A 25,354-nucleotide genomic window follows, 5' to 3' on the forward strand; every position below is an offset into this window, starting at 1 on the left:
TTGTTTTTCAATTCCGATATCGTTTATTTCAATATTTACCATTTTGGCGTCCGTGCGACGGCTGAAGTAAGGGACCGTGTTACGATTTTCCGCAGTGAAACAGTTTCGGAACACTGAATTCAGTATTTCTGCCTTTCTTCGGTCGTCCTCTGTTTCGGTTCCATCGTGGTCAACGAGTGACTGAATAGGGGATTTAGATCCGCTTACCGATTTTACATATGACCAAAACTTTTTAGGGTTCTTGTTTAGATTGTTTGCCAATGTTTTATGTTCGAATTCGTTGAATGCTTCTCTCATTGCTCTCTTTACGCTCTTTTTCGCTTCGTTCAGCTTTTCCTTATCAGCTATGATTCGACTACTCTTAAACCTATGATGAAGCTTTCTTTGTTTCCGTAGTACCTTTCGTACATGATTGTTATACCACGGTGGATCTTTCCCCTCGCTTTGGACCTTAGTCGGTACGAACTTATCTAAGGCGTACTGGACGATGTTTCTGAATTTTTTCCATTTTTGTTCCACATCCTCTTCCTCAGAAATGAACGTTTGATGGTGGTCACTCAGATATTCTGCGATTTGTGCCCTATCACTCTTGTTAAGCAAATATATTTGACGTCTTTCCTGTATTACGCTACATTCTATAAATTACCAAACAACTGTTTGTGTAAAAATATAGGAAAAATCGAGAAATATTAGTGAGATTAGAACTCTGAATGCATGCTTGCCTCCCTACGCAAGTCAGAAGAATGACAGCTTGCACACGTATACACTCGCACACGCGTGCACACACACACATACACACACACACACACACACACACACACACACATACACACACAATCACATACACGTAAACGTACACGCGCATATACACATCCAAAGTAGGATACGCTTGGTTTGCGTTGACAGTAATTTGTGATCTGTCAATTCTGAGACGAGAGAGAAATATAATTCCGCATTTATGCCCTCGCTATTAACCGCACCCAATTAAATTTTACTGCTGCATGAAGAGAAGACCACAGAGATGGATATATTATAGATATAACGGTAATGTTACACTTTTTGGCAATTAACTGTATTCAAATACTGCTGAAAATCTTGGTTACAATCATGTTACTCAATTTATAACTGCTCAGTTACTGCGCGTTCGTTACCAAGAGTGTAATCGATAACTGAAGAAGTATTATGGATAGACCTATTTTCATTTGGATCTCCGAAAAAAGTAGCGGTTCATTTATTGAGTACTGCAAATTACAATTTCATAATTTTAATTAGTGTGTGATAAAAGACTGCTGAAATATCATGACTGTGTGAGAAGTCTCTTTCAAGTGTCTCCGTGCTCATTGGTCTAAAGAGGTACATAATCTTACAACGGATTAGCTTCACAAATCAAGTCTTATCTTTGAGAATGAACAACCCATCTATATCTGCTTAAATGCTTCTTCATGACCAGTAGACATACAGCCTCAGACCTGCTCCATTCTCATATTTATTAATACTTCTGTCTCACAAAAAGACGAAATATAAGCGATATTCCACATACACTCTGTTATTCTTTAGCGCAGTTCACATATTTTCGTCGGATGACTACAGCACCTGAATATACATGAGACCTGTTCATGAAAATATAAATAATAGTATTTAAAAATGTTCATACTATAGTCTCGTTATCACTGACCTTTCTTCCTAAAACATTCATTAGGTTTTAAAGTGGTATCAGATTTCTATCAGTCTTTGCTAGAGTTGCTCTCTACCAAAATTATGGTTCGTTCGTTTTGGTACAATACGTAGACGACGTAGTAAATGGGAGGATAACCGATAGTATTGGTACCATGACAGTGAAAGATACATAAATGAATGTTTGAGGGAGAATCGTGGAGCCAACGACTTCTTTTGGTTTTTTGTTTGTTTGTTTGTTTCCCACATAATTAGAACCGCACATCGTCCAGTGGTGGTCGATTACATATTCTATATCCTTACGAAATATAAATTGCATTTCATGAGTCACAAAAATTATTTGACTGCTAATTCCTGCGCTTTCATGTTACCAAAGCAATTACTTTTGATACAAGTATACTTCACATCCAAAAAAATAAAAATATCTGTTTTATTATTGCCTTTTGTTCTCAATAGAACATTTTTCATCATGACGAAAGGCAAGAGTTAACTGTTACTACTGACAAGTGCGAAAGTTGTTTGTGAATAACAGTGTAACACGTTTTATATAAGATCAACGAAGTACTGAAATGATGTTTGGTATGTTCTTACTTTTCGCTTTTATCAGTTTTTCCTTTTTTGAGGAAACTGCGTTTTCTAGCGCCATATGATAAATCTGTACTGATTTTTATTCCTACTACAGCATCCCTTTGCTTCACTTTACAAAGTAAGAATTTTCGAATGAAACCTGAATTATATACTGACAGTTTTAGTTTTATTGTAAATACTGTTTACTGTTAAGTAACGGGCAGATGGTCGACTATACAGAACAAAAATGTTCCGTAGGTCACACGGCACTTTATACATCCTCATTCAGTTTCTAGACGGTTCACCGCTTCCGGTATGTAGGAGAATGTAGTTAGACAATGATCGCATACGCAAAAGAAGCCATCGAAATGATGTATCGTCCGATAGGTATGCCACACATCTAACGTATAGGTAACATAGTTACAATCTGAACTGACCAAAGCTACTAGAAAAACTACTGTAGTTTACTTTTACTTACGTTTACTTGTGATAATATACAGTAGCCTAGAGTAATTTTACAACTCTAATCTTCACAAAAAGCGAAAGCACAACTTACAGAGCAAAAAAAAAAAAAAAAAGAATAATGCTCCTCCTGGCACACAATGAAGCACAGAACGTGATAATTTTCTAATAACACAACTGAAAATCCTTTATATGTCTCAGCAGATAAGTGGTGCGGCATTGTGCCATGGCTAGGAATATTGTTGGTGATGTTATTCCGGACCTGCTTTGGAAATGTAGAGATCATAGCATGGATGGGAGCATATGCGCTAATAATGGCCATATAGAATTCAAATACTGAGTTCTAAAATTTGAATAATAGGGACAGATCTGAAGAATGGTAACTCTTCAATAGCACTACACACGGTAGTTTAATTTCCCGTGACCAGCAACATTATGACTCATAAACATGTTTCTTATAGAACCATTGAATTAAAAATAGACCTCTATTTGCAGAAGTGAATTTAAACTTGAGAATGAATGCATTTTATTATACAACAGCAACAATAAAGGATACAGCACAGAAAAGCTTTAAGTCCATCTGACTGCAACCAACTGTGATGTTGAATGAAAGTCGAACTTAGAACGAACTGAGCTCTTTAAATATCAATTCCGGTTCTTGATTCAAAGACTGCCACTAAAATTATAAAATTAACTATCTAGTAAAATTAATAACAGAATTTAGAGTCTAGGAAACGAAGAACTATCAAAAATGGCAGTATGACAACGTTATGTTAAAATCAGCTAGGTATTTCACCAGTGTTAACAAGATTAAATAAATCAAAATTTAAGTTTAAAATAAAACATAAAACCTACATGACTACAGAAGTACAAAATGCTGTTCATAAATACTTACGAGGGAAGTTAGAAAATGCAGTGTGAAGGGAGCGAGAGAGTGAAGCTGGAACGACCGTGTCATGCTGATACAAACAGTCGTCGTGTCTAACTGTTCCTCTACTGTACACAGTACACAGTACTGTAAAATGTCTTCACATCGTTCCATTTTAGCGTTTACATAAGGGAGCCGCAATCTAACGACGAAAGTCACCCCATACCCTGACACCTAACATACCCCAACATACTTCACTGTTGACACTACAGATTGTGCTGGCATAACCAGAAGCGCCGGAACGAATATGTGGAACGCAAGAGCAGAGAAGGCGGTGAGGAAGCGGCGGCCAATGGTGAGCAGAATTGGACCGCGCCGCGACAAGAGCGACACCTGGAAGAAGGGAATATAAGTAATGCTCCTGCTAGCATTGGCCGCGCCAATCGGCACCGGGTCGCGGAGTTATCAGTGACGTGTGTCAACTTCCTGAACAGTTCACATATGAAGGACTCTAAATTATGTTGCAAGTCACCCCTTGTTTGCGACTACTATTTCTAAATCTCCAAAGTTAAGTGCTGTCAATTGCTTTCTAGAACTAAAACTACTAATGTTATCTGTTTGAAATTGTTGTATAGCATTCCGAGAACGCTGCATCCCGAAGGCTCCCAATTAGCGATGAGTAGGCAAGACCCCACACAAATGATGGCGAGTAACTTTCTCCAGGCATTCCCTGTGGAACAAACACAATGAAACCACTACCAGGACCAGGCCGACCTCATATATTGATGGATAGTGGACAGGGACAGTGGTGCATTGCGGTGGGCGTTCATAAGAACTCCATTACATCCTCACAAGAAATCACACGTGCGTTCTAAAGTTGTAATAACAATCCAGTCAGGACAACGATTGTGCATAGGGAATCAAAAAGAATGAGGTACAGTGATCGAGCAGCTTCTAATAAGCTATACGTTTCTGCAGTCTATGTTAAGCGACGATTGAGGTGGTGAAATGAGAAAAAAACCAACACCCTGTGGCTCTCTGATGGAAGAGTCTGGATTTGGCGAATGCTTAGAGAACGTTAAACAACCATTGCATGTAGTGTGGACTGTGACATACGAATGAAGTAGTGATACGATGTGGGGTTTTTTCCATGGTGAAGGTGTGGTTCTCTTATCACACCGAAGAAAACGCTAAATTCTGAAGGATATGAATACATTTTACGGTATTGAGCACTGGGTGGAGTAGAGAAAAGTTCGAAGACACTGTTTGTTTGTATCAGCATGACAATGCCGTATGTCATAAGGCAGCTTCTGTGAAGCAGTTGTTTGTGATCAGTTGGCCCACCCAGGATCTCGACCTGAAACCAATGCAACAACTTTGAAATGAGTTACATGGTCGACTTCGCTCGAGAACCAAGCGTCCACAACACCATCTAACCTGGTTTCGGCTCTTGAGAAACAATGGACTGCCTTTGCTCCAGAGACATTTAGACGCCCTATAGAAAGTTTTCATAATAGATTTCAAGCCGCCGTAAGGTGGAGGAGTGGACAAACTGAATATTAAAGTGCATTGATCGCTGTCTGCCTACATCTTCGGAAAAACTATATTTCTAACTGGTACTGTAAAACACTGGCCATCATAGAGAGAAACACTCACTCTTGAAAACCGCGTATTCGTCTCGGCTAACCACTTATTTACCAGAATGAAGAGAAGACCAGCTATTCTCTTCAGGCTGGGTAAATTCTTTCTCCCCGCAGTCACTCACTGTCCGTCGCATACACAAGAGCCAACAGGAGGAGCACAAAGGAGCGACCAGGAAAGGATATGTAACATGGTTACCATTATTCAGGCAGAGCTGATTTCGATGCTGCAATGTCGTGGGTAGCGGGGTTGTGAACATCAACGTGTCTCCTATGCACTCCGATAAGGACGTAAGTAAACATCGACGATGCCATCTTCCGAGGCCTTCGTAGATAAGTTCCACTCGGAAAGATGTAGAGGCTGGTGCAATCACACAAAGCTGTATCAGGGTACTTCCAGATACTGAGTCATTGTGGGACACAAACTTTTGATGTATGTCAACGTGTCGCAGCTCCTCATCAAGCCAAAGCAATTCTGCTGTCACGTTTGTAAGCTAACTTAAACATTTGTTAGAATATCGATTTGGAGGTAACTGGCATATTATTTATGATTTTATATGTATATTATATAATGTATAAAAGAAAAAAATAGAAAACGAAATTGTATTCAGTTAATAGATCCACTAAATAGTTTCAAATCTACGTTTGCTTGTGTAATAGCAAAAGCTATGATAAAACAAGATGTTGTAATAAAAATAATAAACATTTTACGTTTGGGTTGATGGAATGTGCCAATAAACGTTTAATATGTGTGGATGATCCCAATTTTGATCCAGGGTCATTTGAACAATTAAAATGCATTTTTGGTGGTGATCCTACTAATATTCAAATAAAGTTTGAAGTAGATTTCACTCTTGATAAAACTCCTGTGTTTGTATGTTCTAATATTGAATATTTCAAAGGAGATGTATGGGAACAAAGGATTTGTAAATAATATTGGACTACATGGGATATAAAATTAGAAAAACAATTAAATCCATTTTCTTTGTACAATTTGTTTATTGAATATAAACTTTTCCAAAAATAATACATATTGTTTTATCTTAAATCCTCAACGTTCTTTTCACCTAAAATAGGTGATCTACTACGATGATGGCTCCTACCTTTTTTTCTTTATTTTTTGGTACATTTAAATTACTAGTAACATGTGCAGAGGATCCAGGTAATATATCAGTGCTATACATTGCATTAGAATCAAAACAAACACCTCTAAAATCATCTACAAAAGATTTAGTAGAAGAAGTCATCCACATTTCGTCAGTATGACTTAATGTACGAGTCTCAGAATTATATGTTTCATAATTAGTACCTATAGTAATTCTACAAGGTGGTCCAAAAGTCTGGAAACACCCTCATAAAATTCAAATAGAGTAGCAAACAATGAAACAGAGTCCCTACACTCGAGGAATGGAAAGGGGGAAACTTCATAGGCTATGCCACCAACATGGCGGCCACCTTGAAAGCCGCCATCTTGGATTCAACTCCAAAATTTCAAATGGGAATGTGGTCATATGACATATCAAACAGATAGAAAATTTCACCAGAAAAACAATGCCGTTGTTTCTTTAAACTTAGCTTTATTCATTCTCGGGTTATAGCCAGTTACATGTGGCAGCAGTGGGACGCTCGGCAGCATGTGTGTTACGTGCTGAAGAGACATTACGCCGATGTTGCACAGTCCCGAGAGACCACCAACAGTCATAGGAATGACTCGATATGTTGTCCATTATGTTGGATTGTTAATGCTATCGTCCAAACCCAGTCCTGATGAACTTTGACCAACACATCTGGCTGAATTTGACCACACCCGTCAACAATGTGCTGCTTTAGATGATGCAAATCTCGTATTTTCACAGAATAAACCAGTGCTTTGACATGACCCCAAAGATAAAAATCCAAAGGAGTCAAATCTGGTGAACATGGTGGCCACTCCACAGCACCCCTATGACCAATCCACTTTTGAGGGAACTGCACATCCAGGTATGCTCGCACATTGTGCCCCTAATGTGGTGGAGCTCCATCATGCTGGAAGAATTCCGGAAATGTTCCGTCCTTTGTTAACAACAAGGGAAACACTTTTTCATCCAATAACCTCACATACCCGTTGGCTGTTAACGTACCATCAATAAAATAAGTCCAACGACTTTGGTACCCCACACCCCACACCACATCAGACCATCACTTTTGTGAGTTTGGAAGCATCAATCCAGTGCGGATATGTGTCGGACCAGTATCTGTGATTCTGCTTGTTCACTTCACCACTGATAAAGAAATTGGCTTCATCACTGAACAGCACCTGATAGGGGAAACGTGGGTTTATCTGCAGCTGCTGTGTCACCCATTCTGCGAACTGAACCCGACTATCTGGGTCATCCTCGTTCAGATGTTGGAGCACCTGAATTTTGAATGGGTGCCATTTGTGGTGCGATAAAATTCGCAGTATGGAGGTACGGCTAACCCCACATTCTTGTGACAGACGACGAGTACTCGGACTCTTGCTAAATAATGCCAACACGCTCACTGTTGTTGCTTCATCGGTGGCGGATTTTGGTCTTCCAGCCTTAGGTTTATCTGCGACAGAACCTGTTGCTCAGAATTTGGCCAAAAGCTTGGCAAATGCGCTGCGAGTGATGGGCTGTCTGGTAGAGTGACGACTGTGCTTCTTTCTCCTGATATCAAGATGATTTCAATGCGTTCTTCATGTGTTAAAGACGTTTTGTAACCTGAAAATAAGGAAACAATGATTAAAACGTTAGCATGAGTAAATGATATCTAACAGTTAAACACATGTAACATATCAGGCATGGGATAGTCACTTTGCACCGTTTCAGACTGCATTTTATGACTTCTCAATGCGTAATACCCACGCTGCCGAGCTTCCCACTGCTGCTGCAAGTAATTGGCTATAACCCGAGAATGAATAAAGCTATGTTTAAAATAACAACGGCATTGTTTTTCTGGTGAAATTCTCTATCTGTTTGATATGTCACATGACCACATTCCCATTTGAAATTTTGGAGTTGAATCCAAGATGGCGGCTTTCAAGATGGCCGCCATGTTGATGGCATAGCCTATAAAGTTTCCCCCTTTCCGTTCCTCGTGTGTAGGGACTCTTTTTCATTGTTTGCTACTCCATTTGAATTTTATGAGGGTGTTTCCGGACTTTTGGACCACCCTGTAGTTGTCATTTGAATTACCATTTTAGCATTCACAAATGAATTTCCTTCTGTAGGAGAATTAAACTTCCTGGCAGATTAAAACTGTGTGCCCGACCGAGACTCGAACTCGGGACCTTTGCCTTTCGCGGGCAAGTGCTTTACCATCTGAGCTACCGAAGCACGACTCATGCCCGGTACTCACAGCTTTACTTCTGCCAGTATCTCGTCTTCTACCTTCGAAACTTTACAGAAGCTCTCCTGCGAACCTTGCAGAACTAGCACTCTTGAAAGAAAGGATACTGCGGAGACATGGCATAGCCACAGCCTGGGGGACGTTTAAAGAATGAGATTTTCACTCTGCAGCGGAGTGCTCTACCACTTGCCCGCGAAAGGCAAAGGGACCTAATTCGAGTCTCCGTCGGGCACACAGTTTTAATCTGCCAGGAAGTTTCATATCAGCGCACACTCCGCTGCAGAGTGAAAATCTCATTTTTTAGGAGAATTATTTGGCACAGGATTAATACCTAAACTAAAACTAGTTATTTGAGGTGCGTAATGAATTTCATTCAATTTACGTACTTCTTGACCTTGTTCAATACACTGGTCATACACAAATAATGTTATATTGTAAGATATTGGTTTCAATTTTTCAATTTCTTCTTGCATTGCGAAACCAGATGGACTTACATTTTTCATTACAGTTGAAAAAGCAGGTCTATTCATTGAATCTAACATATATGTATCATCTGATAAACCGATACCATGATCACGCTGTGCTGTTTTAATTGCACCTATTTGTGGCTTGTAATTCCACGAAAAAAATTCTGAATTTTCAACTGCACGACTTGCTATACATTGTGAATATATTTTATTTAATGATACTGGTGCTCTTACTTCATTTTGTATACTCCACATATTTTTTTTCCTAAACCATTACTATGAAAGTGTATAATCCATGAATCGTAATTAGGCCAATTACGCACTACTGTTGGACAGGAAGGATAATCGTTATATCCATCTCCCCACATGATTTTTGTTAAATCTTTTCTTCCTTTGATACCACTAATTAACATTGGATTAGTAGCTGTACTATATACACTCCTGGAAATGGAAAAAAGAACACATTGACACCGGTGTGTCAGACCCACCATACTTGCTCCGGACACTGCGAGAGGGCTGTACAAGCAATGATCACACGCACGGCACAGCGGACACACCAGCAACCGCGGTGTTGGCCGTCGAATGGCGCTAGCTGCGCAGCATTTGTGCACCGCCGCCGTCAGTGTCAGCCAGTTTGCCGTGGCATACGGAGCTCTATCGCAGTCTTTAACACTGGTAGCAAGCCGCGACAGCGTGGACGTGAACCGTATGTGCAGTAGACGGACTTTGAGCGAGGGCGTATAGTGGGCATGCGGGAGGCCGGGTGGACGTACCGCCGAATTGCTCAACACGTGGGGCGTGAGGTCTCCACAGTACATCGATGTTGTCGCCAGTGGTCGGCGGAAGGTGCACGTGCCCGTCGACCTGGGACCGGACCGCAGCGACGCACGGATGCATGCCAAGACCGTAGGATCCTACGCAGTGCCGTAGGGGACCGCACCGCCACTTCCCAGCAAATTAGGGACACTGTTGCTCCTGGGGTATCGGCGAGGACCATTCGCAACCGTCTCCATGAAGCTGGGCTACGGTCCCGCACACCGTTAGGCCGTCTTCCGCTCACGCCCCAACATCGTGCAGCCCGCCTCCAGTGGTGTCGCGACAGGCGTGAATGGAGGGACGAATGGAGACGTGTCGTCTTCAGCGATGAGAGTCGCTTCTGCCTTGGTGCCAATGATGGTCGTATGCGTGTTTGGCGCCGTGCAGGTGAGCGCCACAATCAGGACTGCATACGACCGAGGCACACAGGGCCAACACCCGGCATCATGGTGTGGGGAGCGATCTCCTACACTGGCCGTACACCACTGGTGATCGTCGAGGGGACACTGAATAGTGCACGGTACATCCAAACCGTCATCGAACCCATCGTTCTACCATTCCTAGACCGGCAAGGGAACTTGCTGTTCCAACAGGACAATGCACGTCCGCATGTATCCCGTGCCACCCAACGTGCTCTAGAAGGTGTAAGTCAACTACCCTGGCCAGCAAGATCTCCGGATCTGTCCCCCATTGAGCATGTTTGGGACTGGATGAAGCGTCGTCTCACGCGGTCTGCACGTCCAGCACGAATGCTGGTCCAACTGAGGCGCCAGGTCGAAATGGCATGGCAAGCCGTTCCACAGGACTACATCCAGCATCTCTACGATCGTCTCCATGGGAGAATAGCAGCCTGCATTGCTGCGAAAGGTGGATATACACTGTACTAGTGCCGACATTGTGCATGCTCTGTTGCCTGTGTCTATGTGCCTGTGGTTCTGTCAGTGTGATCATGTGATGTATCTGACCCCAGGAATGTGTCATAAAGTTTCCCCTTCCTGGGACAATGAATTCACGGTGTTCTTATTTCAATTTCCAGGAGTGTATTTCAACTATTTCATGAGCAACAGCTAAATTTCCACCTTTATTATAAATAATAAATGGTACATGTGTTATGGATCCCGATCCACTTAATGTACTACTTGTGGAAAATGAAGCTTCTAATCCAACAGTTATTAATAGAAATAGATTTAACATAACAGTAATCAGGTAAACTATGAAATTGAGCTTTAGATAAAAATTGACTTAATTGATTAGAATACCATTGAACTGCAGACGTTACATAACGTTTAGCATGAACATTACCTTGAACATCTGTAACTTCTTGCCAGCTACGTCCATAAGCCCATACTTGAAACAGATGAGTACTAATAAAATGTATATCACCATTTTTAATAGCATGTACACTTTTCCACATAGAAAACTTTTGATGATTGATCCACACTATTAGTACCACCATCAGTACCACTATCGTTATTAACAGAACTAATTTGTGAAGAACGTTCCTCAGCCATTTCTACTTCGTTAATTGGAGTTTCTTCACGTAGTTGCTTATGTTATCCTGAATCAGGCCGAAGATATTCAGCTTTTCGTTTTATTCCAAAATGTTTATTTCCTCAATAGATGGAGTGTTTAATTCACTACTATCATATGCGTCTTGAATAAAGTCTCGTGGCTCTTGTGGCTCGTCGTCTAAATTAGAAAACAGGTCAACAATGGCGTCAAGCACTTCATCTGCATCACTAGCAGCACGTGTCGCAGATGTAGCTGCTCTTCTAGCATTCATTGTTCTTATTGCAGCCCACGGTAAAGAATGAGTTGCACCTGTCTTTTTGTCCTTCCATGTTTTCGACTTAGGCATTATGTTCCCATTGTCACTGTGTAACAACTAAAACGGCTTCTGACATCAAATGTAACAGTTGTGTTACTAAATGTGACACTTCTGTCACTCATTGTAACTGGGTTTTCTCTTTTGATGCTGTCAATTGTCAGGATGAGCATTCTAAAGCATTCTGTCAGGGTGAAAATATTAAATAAATTAACTTTTCTCTCTTAACAACATGTGGGCAGGGTGGGTTCTTCCTTGGCTCGGGTATGAGGTCGAATGAAACATTATTTTTACATAAGATAACTTTTATTGAAGATTTGTACAACTGTATCTTACGGGATGTTCTGGTTCGGAGAGCGGCAGCTGTGTCGTTGTGAAGTCTTCTGCTGCGGCAGCGGCAGCGGCGGCGGTGGCGGCGGCGTCTGATTGCGCGTAGCGGTGTGTATCTCGTGTCGCCGTCTCGCCCAGCTGACGGGAGACGCGCAGCGCGAGGTGGCCGGTTTAACTATTGCGAGCGAAGTCGTGCATCGGATGATACCTTGGGTGTGGCGTCCCAGTGTTTCTCTTCTCTAAGCGGCCGCGTGTGTTGTGCGTCGACCAGCGGAGCGGCGCGGCGGGGCAAGGCCAGTGTCCTGAACTCGAACCACGGACTCCCGCTTGCCAGTCTTCGGCTGTCAGGTCTTCATCCCAGCTCACAGGTGACTGCTGAGGTGAGGCCGTCTCCTTCCCGTCCTCACGAGTCACCCGGGAACGTAAAAATCAGACTTCAAATACCTTTTAACTTCTGTCTTCTGGCGCCGCGGCTGCTGCTTGCTATTCCATTACAGCGGCGGACTTGGTGCGTCTGTGCCTGATGCAGTCTCTTCTTGCATGACGGTCTTCAGCACCGAAACTGACTGAAAACTACTGCTACTCTTCTTTTCTTCCTTCGTCTCTCGTCTTCGTCTCCGTTCCCGTCTCCGTCTTCGTCTTCGTCCCCGTCTTCATCTGTCTTCCTCTGTCTTCATCTCTCGGGCCCACCGCGTCTCGCGTATTTATTCACTTCAGTTCACTGGAGGTGAACGACTTCACGGCCCTTGCCTCTTCTGTCACGTTGGAAAGCTTCTCGAAGAATCTTCTTGCCCTCGGTCATTGACTCTTGGAATGTAGGCAGGGGCCTCTGATCGCATGTGACGACTGAGAAACACGTGAGCCGGTCATTGCCTCTTCCGTCACGTTGAAAAGCTTCTCGAAGAATCTTCTTAACGTCGGTCATTGGCTCTTGGAATGTAGGCGAGGGCCTTTGCTCACATGCGACAACTGAGAAACACGTGAGCCGGTCGGGCGATGCCCTGACGGCTGAATCGACAGCGCCCGCTTATGTGGAACTGCTGACTTCATGGTCATTGTCTCTTCTGTTCTGCTGTTCTGCACGCTGAATGCCAGTATGTAACTCTCTAAACTAAACCAAGTTTTCCATTTATATTCTAATTACCGAGTTCACTTTGATTTCACTAATTTATTTACTTAATTAACACTCAACAACTGCAATACAACTGAACATCTGTCGCATACTACAGTCCTTTTATACTTATATTTGTTTGGATAGCCTTGACTGATCACTTACCAAACCCCCCCCCCCCCCCTCCCTGCGGCCTGTGACGTGACAAGTGTTCCAAGAACGCGCAGAGTGCACTGCTGACGTCAGTGCTATGGAAGAGTGTGCTGTCGACTACCGCCAGACACTGACACAGGAGGAAATACTTGACGAGCAAACTATGCTCCTAGTTTTGCAGTCGCTGAGACCGACCGTTGCACACAAAATGAACCACCTGATGTAGCACGTGATCCTGCCACGTGGCCTGCACCATGCAATGGCCCGTTACCAGAAATCTATTCACCACTTGTTGCAAGGGATCATCGGTCTGAAAACAGACAAATTTGGCTTTGTCGAAGGCGGCTCAGATCCTGTGAGCAAGAGTGACAATGAGTTCGCATTGGCATCTAGTGCTGTCGGTCTATATTGAATCGCAAAGTGATAGACGCTCAAAAACAAAGCCCATCGCTGGTGTCGTTATGTGGTCCTGTCAGGAAGCTGCGAACAGCGGCCGAAAAGTGCCAGAAACGACAAATGGGGGGTAACGAAATGGTATTTGTTACCATAGAGGAAAACATGGAACTTCTGCACTATTTGCTACACTGCATTTTGACTACTGAGGACCGCCATCTAATAAGATCTGCATACACGATGGCCAAAACTTTCTTTTCTATCTGAGAGTAATTGTGTCAACGTCTTGAGAGCATTCGTGATACGCTGTTCAAAGTTGTCAACGTTCTGAGAGCCAAAATCACCACAGCCGTATCTTGGGAGACATATGTAGCAATGGCGAGCTGTTTACTTGCAGTAAAGGTACTCACACTAAGTGACGACTTGAGCAGTGCCTTTATGGAGGTAGACACCCTGTCGCAGTCTGGCAATCAAACAAAAGGAACACCTCTTTTATGGAAGACGTTTAAAGGATGAATAATATCTGCCACATTGGAAAGAAATTCCAAATAACAACTGACTTTACTCAGAAACTACTGGAGTTCCTTCATGTTCCGAGGTTTATGGGGCTCATCAATCGCCGGTATCTGTTGTTCTGTAGGTCTGACGCCGTCCTTCGAAATAAGATAACCAAATTATTCGAGTTCTGTCTCAAAAAACTTCGACTTCTGTATATTGCACTAAAGGTTTGCAGTTTGGTGTTTAGTCAAGAGACTCCGAAGGTTACGGAAATTGTCCTTAGGTGGGGAAACCGTGACGATAATGTCATAAAGATAGTCTGCACACCATGGAAAACCTTGCATTAATTATTCTAAAAATCTCAGGAAAATGGTGAGAGCTCCCGCGATGAAGAGCGGCAGGCGTGTATAACGGTATAGCCCGAAGGGGGTGTTGATGACCATGGTTTGTTGAGAGGTGGAATCCACACGGTAAACAGTGAAGTGTAATCAACTCTGAAAACCTGTGCTCGCTCAAGTATAAACAACAGGTATATCAATCCCGCGGTCATTATACCGCTGTTCGGATGTTACATTTGTAACTGAACACTTAGTACATAACAAACATAATAGGTACGCCACTGGCCATTAAAACTGCTACACCACGAAGATGACGTGCTACAGACGCGAAATTTAACCGACAGGAAGAAGATGCTGTGATATGCAAATGATCAGCTTTTCAGAGCATTCACACAAGGATGGCGACACCTACAACGTGCTGACATAAGGAAAGTTTCCAACCGATTTCTCAGCAGTTGACCGGAGTTGCCTTGTGAAACGTTGTTGTGATGCCTCGTGTAACGAGGCGAAATGCGTACTATCACGCTTCCGACTTTGATTAAGGTCGGATTGTCGCCTATCGCGATTGCGGTTTATCGTATCGTGACATTGCTGCTCGCGTTGGTCGAGATCCAATGACTGTTAGCGGAATATGGAATCGTCGTCAAAACTGTAGTAATCACAACAACCAACACACAAAAAATACAATGCCAGTGAACAGAGTACCAGAGTTAGACAGACACATGACAACATTAACAGGAAAATAGCAGCCCAGGCTGAATCCCATAACACACTGTTCGTCATACAACCATGAAACTGTTCTAGTCGGAAAGTGAAATCTTCAATGAGCACGGTTGAAGCAAGGAAGGAGAGGCATCGTGGGAATGCGACCACTCGGCCAGCAGTACTGCTGTGTAGTGCCCCCGCGACCACACAGAAGGGCCGCATCAAGACGTGGCATGGACTTGACTGATGTCTGAAGTAGTGCTGGAGAGAACTGACAACATGAATCCTGCAGGGCTGTCCATAAATCCGTGAGAGTATGAGGGGGTGGAGATCCCTTCCGAACACCACGTTGCAAGGTATCGCAGATACTCTCAATAATATTCATATATGGGGAGTCTGACGGCCAGTGGAAGTGCTTAAATTCAGAAGAGTGTTCCTGGAGTCACTCTGCTTACGTACGTGTCACCTGTCAGAGTCGTATCTAGACGTATCAGGGGTCCCATATCACTCCAACTGCACACGGCCCACACCATTACAGAGCCTCCAACGCTCGAACAGCCCCCTGCTGACATCTAGAGTTTCATGAAGTTGTCTCCATACCCGTACATGTCCATCCACTCGATACAATTTGAAATGAGGCTCGTTCGACCAGGCAACATGTTTCCAGTCATCAACAGTCCAATGTCGGTGTTGATGAGCTCAGCAGAGGCTTTGTGTCGTACAGTCATCAAGGATACATGAGTGGGCATTCGGCTCCGAAAGCCCATGTCGGTGGTTTACTGTTGAATGGTCCGCACGCTGAAACTTGTTGATGGCCCAGCACTGAAATCTGTAGCAATTTGCGGAAGGGTTGCACATCTGTCACGCTGACCGCTTCCATTCAGTCGTTGTTGGTCCCGTTCTTGCAGGATCTTTTTCCGGCCGCAGCGATGTTGGAGATTTGATGCTTTACTGGACTGCTGATATTCACGGTACACTCGTGAAATAGTATACGGGAAAATCCCCAGTTCATCTCTACCTCGGAGATGCTGTGTCCCGTCGCTCGTGCGCCGACTGTAACACCACGTTCAAACTCACTTAAATCATGGTAACTTGCCATTGTAGCAGCAGTAACCGATCTAACAACTGTGCCAGACACTTGTGGTCTTATGTAGGCGTTGCCGACCGCAACGCCTTATTCTGCCTCTTTACACATCTCTGTATTTGAATACATATGCTTATATCAGTTTCTTCGGAGCTTCTGTGTACGTATGTAACCACATGGCGAAATAAGTTAACTATCAGGGATTTTAGGCCAACATCATTTTCGTGTAGAACCACGAAGGGTTAAAGAGAAGTTGCAATGTAGACTATCTGATCAAAATTATCCGGACACCCAAATGTAATGAGCAATTGATCGCTATATATCACGAGAGGCGGACCCGACAGAATGGAAGTAGGCGATGAATATTATATTGTCAGTAGTGTAACAGCAACAGTAGACGGTCAAAATGACTCAATGAAATGGCTCTGAGCACTATGGGACTTAACATCTGAGGTCATCAGTCCACTAGAACTTAGAACTACTTAAACCTGCCTAACCTAAGGACATCACACACATCCATGCCCGAGGGAGGATTCGAACCTGCGACCGTAGCGGTCGCGCGGTTCCAGACTGAAGCGCCTAGAACCACTCGGCCACATCACTCAATCAAATCAGATTAGATACTGGGTGTCACCTGTGTAACAAATACACCAGAAATATATCAACACATAAAAATTCTCAAGTCGATTGTTGATGAAATTATTGCGCAGTGAAATAACATAGAAACAACCACAGTGAAATCAAGACCTGGCCGATCTCATATACAGGGACCGTCGCGCATTACGAAGGGTTGTTGACAAAAATCTTTTGGTGTCGAGGAAAGGAATCACTCGTGAGCTCTAGAGTGCTATCACCAGTCCGGCTAGTGCAATAACTGTGGGTAGGGAGTTAATAAGAATGGGATACGATAGTCTAGCAGCTCGTCACATTTCGGTAGTCAGTGCTAAGCCACGTTTGGGTGGCGTAGGAAACGACGACACTGAGTAGTGGGGATGACTGGAAGCGACTACATCAGGCTGAACCCACTGTCCATCCATTGGAAGGGTTCGGTACGCCAAATTCCCAGAGAGCGTTAACTCCTATCATGTGCAGCATTGTGCAATGTTTGGCCACAGTGTTCCAAACTATGACTTCCCTGTTCCCTCCAAAGAGGTAAGCGTCTTCTTCCTAATACTGAGTAACACTCTTCTGAAATTATATCTTAACTATCTTATCCACTAACGGATTGAGTAATACTCTATTCAGACAGACAGATTGTGTCCCATTGTTTGACAATAAAGACGAGATGGAATTTATGGCTATACATTAAAGTTCACACCGTCATCTCGTCAGTCACTATCGTTATTCAGACTCATTAGCCTATTTTTATCGATCTCTTCCTGCTTCCAAGTTTCAACATACCCAATTTGAAAACACAAAGGCGACTACATTTTTCTCAGATTTCCATCTGCCTTCCATTCTTTTCTGGTCTTTTATACGAATAGACAGATGTACCATTTTTTACTGGTACATATAATGGCGTTGATTCAATATTTTCACCAACGTTCCGTGCTCTCTCTTTTCTGTTTAATATTTCCTTCATCTCTCAGTCTGTTTCCACCTTTGTATCCTGAAGCGCTCCTTTTAGCTCTTCACATCCTTCAATATCTTGCTCATATTTTTTGTTTCCTCATTAATTCTCCAAATTGGTCGTTGTCGACTGCCCACGGTGGAAGACTGGTACACATCATCTTCAGCACCGGGTTCCCAATCTTATTCAATTTCACTCCCTACTCCTTCCTACTGAAATTCCTGGGTTGTTTTTACAACCCATATGGCCTCCCTGTATTGTCTTTTATTGTATCCGCTTGTGCCTGCCAGTTGCGCTCGGGTATTCAAAACATGTAACGTCAGCCACTGCGCGGAAGCACACGTAAACGGACTTTTCATGTAGTCTATAGCGAGCCAGGGTGTGAATCTGAGTCGTAGGTTCGAATCCTGCCTCGGGCATGGATGTGTGTGATGTCCTTAGGTTCGTTAGGCTTAAGTAGTTCTAAGTTCTAGGGGACTGATAACCTAAGATGTTTTTTCCCATAGTGCTCAGAGCCATTTGAACCGTTTTCTGTGAATCTGATACTCAAAGAAGCTACGATCCCCCTTGAAAATGTCTTCCGCAGATGGGAACGAAACGTTGAGTTTAAACGTGAAGTCCATTCGAAGACTGCATAATGTCACAATGTGTCAGAATTACATGATGCGCCTCGCAGTAAGATGTGTACTTGGAGAATTATCTTTATCGTGATTATGTCCAAGGTGAGACAGTGAAGTGTGTCGTGCGAGATACCTAGTTCGTGGCAAAATGTGTAAGACCAAGTATACCATTGTAAAGGGGTAAAGTTATAAACGGGAAACAGTGGACTTGTACACTACCCAGATCGCCAGTCTCGAAAGACTTAATAAAGAATATCAGACAGCTGCGCTCTTTGGACAGCAGTCGGCGGTGCCAGTTTCGAAAAGGGGGAGGAGATAGTAAAAGGAATGCAACTCGACAAGTGGAACAGACCGTGACCGCACAACTTATGCGCACATTACTGTACACTCAAAGACAGAGGGTTAATGCCATGTAGAATGAAAAGTGTATTAGGAAATTTGGGGATTTTTTAATGCACATTATTTTATGAATGGTTTTACATAAAGGATTTTTGCTTTATTAATTTAGCTTGAGGTACAATGTGCAGGTTACAATGTGTTGTTGAGCTTCAGTATTGGGAATTATAAACAGTTATTTGGGGTGGTATCATCTCTGTTGTTTACCTGAATGAATGTTTCCTGTTAGTAAGGTAAATTGGGTATTTGTTTTTTTGCGAGGAATTAAAGATGGTGGGAGGTGGTGTCTGTTTATTTTATTGTGTAAGTATAGCTATCAGTATTTTCATGTTGTAGGTTTAGGAAGGGCACCCTGTACCCTTCTATCTTTAGTGTGAAACATTGCGAGAAAAAGTAATTCACAATTGATATATAATGCAGCGCTGTAGAGATTGTGGTAGTTGAAAGATTTTTGCGTAGTGATCCTTCCAGGTGATTTAAATTTCGTCAGAGATCTATGAGACAGAGGTGTTTTTAGGAGGGACAGAAGAAGAAGGTTGACCGCGGGACATCCTCGCACCGCAACCTTATTTTAGAGGGCAGTCTCTCATCGCTTATACTCTGTATATGATGATCCAGTTGTAATCATCGTAAATTATTATAATTAAGGGTGATCTAGGGGAACCGGATGGCTAGAGCTGCGAGGCAGCTGGTTACTACTGAACAGTACGAAGTGTGACACTTCAGGACCGGCTTTTCGGTTTCAGGCTTCGATAAAAGGCGTACGACTCTGAAACTGACGTTTTCACTACTGAGATTTCCCGATACTTCTTCAGAAATGTTATCAGCTTGGAACCCAACTTCATGAACAATATCTCGTATCCTACCTTACTCAGTACTCTGGACGAGGTTACAGCCGTGCCGAGGGGGTGCATTAGTGCGAGACTGCTGTGCCAACATATTCAGCAGTACCGCTTTACATAGCAACATACAGTCAAAGTGATAGGACTCTCATCTTCGGATACATTCTTAATCGTGATTTTCGCTTGTGTAACCAACGTCTATCTATGGCGGAGAACCCTTCACCCTCCTGAACTCCCTGTCCACCATATATCTACCAAGAGAGCATAGAGTTCAAGCAGACATTCGTGCGTGTGAACCAGTTTCCATACACTGCAATTTGGATTGGACTAAGATGGGAAAGAGACAAGTATGGAAATTATAAATGCGTGTGTAAGGGAATGTGAATAGTACCATGTCATTTCTTGAGTGATTCACAGATTTAGCAGCAGTATGTGGTGTTTTATGCCAACATCTCTCCATCCAGCTTTCCCAAACCGTGGCAAGGCAGGCCATATAATATCTAATGACAGCGAGAGATGGAGCATCGATTATATTTTGAGAGTTTATAAAATCTAGTGTATTGAATCCACCCTGAATATTAACGTTTTACGTAACAGAACACAATATGAAGTTGAAACAGCGCAAGCCAGAAGTAACTGAGTCCACAGACACAATGTGGAAAGCCGGCCGAAGTGGCCGTGCGGTTAAAGGCGCTGCAGTCTGGAACCGCAAGACCGCTACGGTCGCAGGTTCGAATCCTGCCTCGGGCATGGATGTTTGTGATGTCCTTAGGTTAGTTAGGTTTAACTAGTTCTAAGTTCTAGGGGACTAATGACCTCAGCAGTTGAGTCCCATAGTGCTCAGAGCCATTTTTGAACAATGCGGAAAACAATAACGAGAATTTCTTCTGATACAGTATGTAATGTTGAAGTGGGGATAAGTACAATAAAAATCGTTGCTGATACTATTATTCCATTTTTCACAGACAGCTTCGGTCTGTCAAGTATACTGTTCTGTACCAGAGGTGACAAACTTTCATTTATCATGTTTTGAGATAACTGGGAGTAAAGTCATAAATGAAATAAAAATATAGCTAAGAGGCCCTCTGTATGGATCCTTGAAGTTGACACTCGGCTACAGCCACGAGTGTTGACACCAGTTGCACAAAGTACTTAAGTCCATCGGTGAATATACACCTTGAGGCAAAAATCAATAAATAAACAAATAAGTAAGAAAAAATAAAATTTGCAACATTCATCACTGATCACTGCGTGACGCCGTTCTCCCAGACTTCTAGGAAACGCTGATGTACACTGATTCCAACCCGGAACAATCGAAGCGACAAAAAGTTGTGAATAAAATAGTTAGTCCTCAGTAAACAGGGTCGTGGAACATGGTTAAGATGTGGTGACGCCAGACAGTATCCTACACCTAATGAAAATCCAATCAGACAGCGAGAATGCTTGTTTCCTCGGCCTATATCTGCCGGGTGGCATTTTCCAATCATATGAGGTAGTCAGCTGTAGACCGTCCGACGTCACGCAGAAGCAGCAGCACCCCGTCCCGTGTTTTCGTCTCGGCACCACGAGGAACTTCCTGCAGGGACGTAGGATGGACGCATGCGACCGTGGAGGTCTCATCCACTCATGAGTCTCTCATGAGTCGCCACCGAAACTAGTTGCTTTCCGCGTTTGCCTAATCAGCTGCCGCCGCTCCCGCGCAACAGCCGTCGCAATCACTGCCCCTGCCCTCGCCACTACCACCGACTCCACCTCCAACATGATCTCCGGCATAGGCATCGTGGCTAGTGGGGCCGCCTACGCCCACTATACTTCACGCTATATCAACTGACAGCATGGCACTGACAGGCGCCTGCCAACCTACCGTAGGTTGGCTACCCACCAGTATCGGAGACGATGAGGATATTGTGACACCTCTGGTCACCAAGAGCCCTCTTCTGACGGCCATCTGCGGCCACAATACTCCACTTTGGATGGGGTGGAATAGTGGACACTAGGCTGCAAGCGTGGCCTATCGGACTGGAGTTCACGCGGTTACAGTGTACTCAAAGACATTGTACAAATAACTAGACTCGCCGAGGGCGCAGTAGACGCGTAATATTTTGAAACTTCGGCTTGACGCCATTTCTGTGGTAAGAGTCTGGTACGTCGAAGTGAACTGTAGTTTGTAAGGAACACAGATCGAACGTTATATGTTTACTGGTGCATACTTATAGTATTTGTCAGTGAACTGTAGAGTCAACTGTAGTTTTTAGAGCCCAACGTGAAGAAATATGGTGAAGAACTGCATTTAATGTGGTGAATAAATTCGGACAGAGAATCAATATTGCATTTACAAGTACATGGGATTTCAGTCGTATCATCTTCAGAAGCGATACATAACTGACTTTACATTCTTTTCGATAACAGTAACTGTGGTATCACATTTCGATACCACCCTACTGGCGTCTTTAGGTTGGCAATGGAATCGCAAGTTTTCGTCAGACGGCGATAACGGCCGCATGGGATCTGGCTGATCCAAAGCTGCGAGCCCGCTGTGCCACGCTCCGGACAACGAGCACCCCCTGCCGCCACATTATACGATGGCCAGCGGCGGCCAGACTTCGCCACTTGCACTTGCATCCTCCTCGCTACTACAGTGAGCCTCATCCTTGTTGACATTGTCATAGCTCGACTTTATCTGTTGCTGATTTCATACGCTTGAAGAAATACAAGTTAAGTAAATTTTCTGTTTGTTGTGTTAACTTGTGCTTATCATTTCTGCTCCAGTCCAGTTTTTCTACAATTGCCTCTCCACTCTGTATCCCACCTCTCCTTACTGTTGTGAACGAAGTCGTACACAAAAGTAGCTGCTATTTGTTATAGTACGGGTACACTTGAGGCTCAAAATATTTCATTTTGTGGTGCTGCAAAATAGCTCACAACACTACACACTCAGGCACCAGGTTTCACCAGTTTACTTCTTATTAACGAAACGATAATAATGTAGCGTGCCAAGTGATGGAAAAATCATATGTGCCAAATACTTTTCATTTCAAAAGTTTGGATCACTAAACAACGAAATGCTGCAATTCGCGCTTACATTAACATAATAAGCTTCATTTAACTGTGAACAAAAAGTTATGGAAAATTTCATGAACCACATAAAAAAGTCAGTTAACAGTGACTACTAGCCGTTTGTTCATGAATTACAATGCTGGCCATTAAAATTGCTACACCAAGATGAAATGCAGATGATAAATGGATATTCATTGGACAAATATATTATACTAGAACTGACATGTGATTACATTTTCACATAATTTGGGTGCATAGATCCTGAGAAATCAGTACCCAGAACAACCACCTCTGGCCTTAATAACGGCCTTGATACGCCTGGGCATTGAGTCAAACAGGGGTTGGGTGGCGTGTACAGGTACAGCTGCCCATGAAGATTCAACACGATACCACAGTTCATCAAGAGTAGTGGCTGGTGTATAGTGACGAGCCAGTTGCTCGGCCACCATTGACCAGACGTTTTCAATTGGTGAGAGATCTGAAGAATGTGCTGGCCAGGGGGCAGCAGTCTAACATTTTCTGTATCCAGAAAGACCCATACAGGACCTGCAACATGCGGTCGTGCATTATCCTGCTGAAATGTAGGGTTTCGCAGGGATGGAATGAAGGGTAGAGCCACGGGTCGTAGCACATCTGAAACGTAACGTCCACTGTTGAAAGTGCCGTCAATGCGAACAAGAGGTGACCGAGACGTGTAAAAAATGGCACCTCATACCATCACGCCGAGTGATACGCCAGTATGGCGATGACGAATACATGCTTCCAATGTGCGTTCACCACGATGACGCCAAACACGGATGCTACCATCATGATGCTGTAAAAAAAACCTGCATTCATCCGACAAAATGATGTTTTGTCATTCGTGCACCCAGGGTCGCCGTTGAGTACACCATCGCAGGCGCTCCTGTTTGTGATGCAGCGTCGAGGGTAACCGCAGCCATGGTCTCCGAGCTGATAGTCCATGCTGCTGCAAACGTCGTCGAACTGTTGGTGCAGACGGTTGTTGTCTTGCAAACGTCCCCATCTGTTGACTCGGGGATCGAGATGGTGCTGCACGATCCGTTACAGCCATGCAGATAAGATGCATGTCATCTCGACTGCTAGTGATACGAGGCCGCTGGGATCCAGCACGGTGTTCTGTATTACCCTCCTGAACCCACCGATTCCATATTCTGCTAATAGTCATTCGATGTCGACCAATGCGAGCAGCAATGTCGCGATACGATAAACCGCAATCGCGATACGCTACAATCCGACCTCTATCAGAGTCGGAAACGTGATGGTACGCATTTCTCCTCCTTACACGAGGCATCACAACAACGTTTCACCAGGCAACGCCAGTAAACTGCTGTTTGTGTATGAGAAATCAGTTGAAAACTTTTCTCATATCAGCACGTTGTAGGTGTCGCCACCGGCGCCAACCTTGTGTGGATGCTCTGATAATCTAATCATTTGCATATCACAGCATCTTCTTTCTGTCGGTTAAATTTCGCGTCTGTCCATGTCATCTTCGTGGTGTAGCAATTTTAATGACCAGTAGTGTATATTGCTGTCTTGTAGTTACATACTTAAATGAGACATTATGTTTGTGAAATAACTGAAAGGAAGATCTGTTGTACCCAAAGACACGTAAGTTTGCCACTACTCCCTTTCAGATTGTTCAAATGGTTCAAATGGCTCTGAGCACTATGGGACTTAACATCTGAGGTCATCAGTCCCCTAGAAGTCAGAACTACTTAAACATAACTAATCTAAGGACATCACACACATCCATGACCGAGGCAGGATTCGAACCCGCGACCGTAGCGGTCGCGCGGTACCAGACTGAAGTGCATAGAACCGCTCGGCCATTCCGGCCGGCAGTTTATCGCAAACAATTCACTGTGACCTCACGTCTGGTTTACTCCCCAAATTATATTCAAAATAAAATTATCCTTTTACGTCGTAACATCATTCGGAATCAATGACTTCCACATTTCTTTGGCTATTGCATGTCTGTAGTTTATTACAAGACTCCCTTGGTCATGAACGACAATACAGATGAAATGTATGTTCTGAATAGTTGGGAAGACAATGCAGCAATAGTTGTAGTTGGTGTAGAAAGGCGGGAAACATCTTCCAATCGTCTCTTGACACTTCCTTGATAAAAAAAGTTGCCTTCGTGTTGTAATGTAGTGAACTAATTTATATAGTCTACCCAGTGCCTCTTCCGAAACTGTTTCAATCTCAAAGTTCTACGTAACTGCATAGACACATGCAGAATGGAAATACTATTCCTTATTATAACGCGGAGCTTCCTAAGAATTAGTCCAAGAACACTGTCGGATGGCGGGATCTCCAGCAGTCTTTCACAATTGTTTTAGGTATACTTTAGATTTGAAGTCTGTTGATGTTAGTCGTTAGTAATTAAGTTCTTACTTTGCTCATTCATTTTATAGCAATACAATCGCGAGCGAACTGTGTAATTATATCAACGAGATACCAATAGCCTATAATGTTAGTAATGTTGGTACATTCACATTTTTGGCTGCTTAGGTAGGGTACCTCCGCTCGTTAGCAGGAAGAGGAGGGAGTAGTGGCAAATGTA

The sequence above is a fragment of the Schistocerca serialis genome, chromosome 3 (genome assembly GCF_023864345.2).
Source record: "Schistocerca serialis cubense isolate TAMUIC-IGC-003099 chromosome 3, iqSchSeri2.2, whole genome shotgun sequence".
Lineage (NCBI taxonomy): Eukaryota > Metazoa > Arthropoda > Insecta > Orthoptera > Acrididae > Schistocerca > Schistocerca serialis.